Source organism: Mus caroli, unplaced genomic scaffold (genome assembly GCF_978045245.1).
Source record: "Mus caroli unplaced genomic scaffold, Mus_caroli_1 scaffold_8, whole genome shotgun sequence".
In the NCBI taxonomy this organism is placed as follows: Eukaryota; Metazoa; Chordata; class Mammalia; order Rodentia; family Muridae; genus Mus; species Mus caroli.
Window position 1 is genome coordinate 21,870,479 of NW_028227263.1, and position 2,513 is coordinate 21,872,991.

General features: G+C 41.5%; 1 pseudogene; it reads left to right on the forward strand.

The window, feature by feature from the left end:
• The first annotated feature begins 342 nt into the window (after positions 1 to 342).
• On the forward strand, positions 343 to 448 carry LOC115031674 (U2 spliceosomal RNA; annotated as a pseudogene).
• The last annotated feature ends 2,065 nt before the right edge of the window (positions 449 to 2,513 follow it).

Sequence of the window (2,513 nt, forward strand, 5' to 3'; positions counted from 1 at the left end):
CTGCAATTCTGGTACTGGGAATATGGAGACAAGAGGATCCCTGATGTTCACTGGACAGCCAGCCTATCTGAATCAGTGAGTTTTAAGTTAAATGAGAGTCCCTGTGCCCAGAAATTGTGGAGAATGATTGAAGAAAATACCCAGGATTGACCTCTGACCACCATGTCCATGCATACACCTATACATATGTATATGCACATACACACACACACACACACATACACCACATATAAGTTTCAGGCCAGCCAGGGCTATACAGAGTGTGTTTCTCAAAATGATAATACCAAATAAATTGTGTGAGGATTAATAAATATTCCAAGAGTTGGTTTTTCAAAGGAAAGAATAGTGTCTATGCCTTTTGGCTAAGATCAAGTGTAGCGTCTGTTCTTATCAGCTTAATATCTGATGTGTTTTTTATTCAGAGAAATAGCAACAAGGAAAAATGAAATGGAAGAGATATAGAATGGTAAGAACTAATGAAGGGAAGAGAGACTAAGCTCTTACAAGGGAAAACTAAAAATACATAAAAAGGAAAATTTTTAAGGATACATTTTGCAGAATGCTCAATACTTTCCACGTTTGGAATATGTGTTGGAGATAAATAGCTGTTTAAAGCATAGCCTCCACCCACAAGGAATAGACGTTCTAATGAAGCATTTCTATTTTGTGTATATAATTGCATGGTAAAACACAACTCAAATTGAGAGTGGTATAACAGCAAAGAGTCGAACGTGGGGTAATAGCAAGGTTGGAAAACAAGCTGTGGCTGAGTACAGAATTGTCAAGGATTTTTATTATATGACATCCAGCTCAAAACCTGGAACGGAAATTTTCCAGACAGGGTGTTTGGAAAAGTAGCTGGGTAGAAAAGTCAACTTATGTAAGGACCTCAAGCCAGGAAGGAGGATGCTCAGGCTCATGTAAATATGTTAGCTGGGCAGGAGCAAACAAAGGAAGCAGAGATCTAAGGACATCAGGCAGAGTGACCAATAGTCCTCAGATGGCCAGAACGTGGAAGATGGGTCCTGGAATTCTGGGCTTGAATTTTAAAGTTCAAGTACTCTTGAGTAAACTTGTTGGTTTGGTCACTGTGTTGCTGAGACTTTTCATGACAGTGACCAGTATCTGAGAAAATAAGTTCAAGAAGGAGAGCATTATTACAGATCATGACTTCAGAGGCTTTAGCCTTTGCTCCCTTGGATCCATGGATTCTGGGACAGTGGTGAAATAGAACATGGCTGTGGGGAGCAAATCTGTAGTGTTTCCCACTTTATGGAGACTGGGAAGCAAAGAGGGTGATGCCTTTTTTTTTCTTTTTTTTTTTAATATTTTTATTACATCTTTTCCTCAATTACATTTCCAATGCTATTCTAAAAGTCCCCCATACCCCCCCCACTTCCCTACCCACCCATTCCCAGTTTTCTTGGCCCTGGCATTCCCCTGTACTGGGGCATATAAAGTTTGCATGTCCAATGGGCCTCTCTTTCCAGTGATGGCCAACTAGACCATCTTTTGATACATATGCAGCTAGAGTCAAGAGCTCCGGGGTACTGGTTAGTTCATAATGTTGTTCCACCCGTGATGTCTTAATCAGGGTTCCTATTCCTGCACAAAACATCATGACCAAGAAGCAAGTTGGGGAGACAAGGGTTTATTCAGCTTATACTTCCACGTTGCTGTTCATCACTAAAGGAAGTCAAGACTGGAACTCAAGCAGGTCAGGGAGCAGGAGCTGATGCAGAGGTCATGGAGGGATGTTCCTTGCTGACTTGCTTCTCCTGACTTGCTCAGCTTGCTTTCTTATAGAACCCAGGACTACCAGCCCACAGATGGCACCACACACAATGGGCCCTCCCACCCTTGATCACTAATTGAGAAAATGCCTTAGAGCTGGATCTCATGGAGACATTTTCTCAAGTGAGGCTCCTTTTTTTTCTGTGATAACTCCAGCCTTTGTCAAGTTGACACACAACATCAGCCAGTACAGGAGACAAGCAGAAAGGGTTCAGGACAACTTCAGAGGGTGACCTAATTCCTCCAAGGAGATCCAATTGTCCATAGTTTCGCCATCTTCCAAGTTTATTTAGATTTTTTAACTCACTTATGGATTGACCCACTGGTGACAACAGAGCCCTCTCATACATTCACTTCTTCAAAGGTCCGCCTTTGAACATTGCTTGTATTTGGGGAAAAAGTCTTCAATATATGAGGTTTTTTTGGAGGGAACACATCATGTCAAATTTTAGAAATAATCCTACCGACAGACCTGAGAAAAACATGATGGAACCCTCCATAGGGCAAGGATGGTAAAGATGGAGAAAATGGATGCACCCAAGAAATATTTAATATGCAAATGGTGCTGAATTTGTTCTTTTGGCATGAACGGTCAAATAAAGCTCCAGAGCTGAGAACTGTTAGTCACATGGGAATGTGCCTTATTGCTCTGTCCCCTTCATTCTTGGAACACAAATGGAAACTGGGTGTAGTGCTAACTCAAACACAGTCAAGAAAAT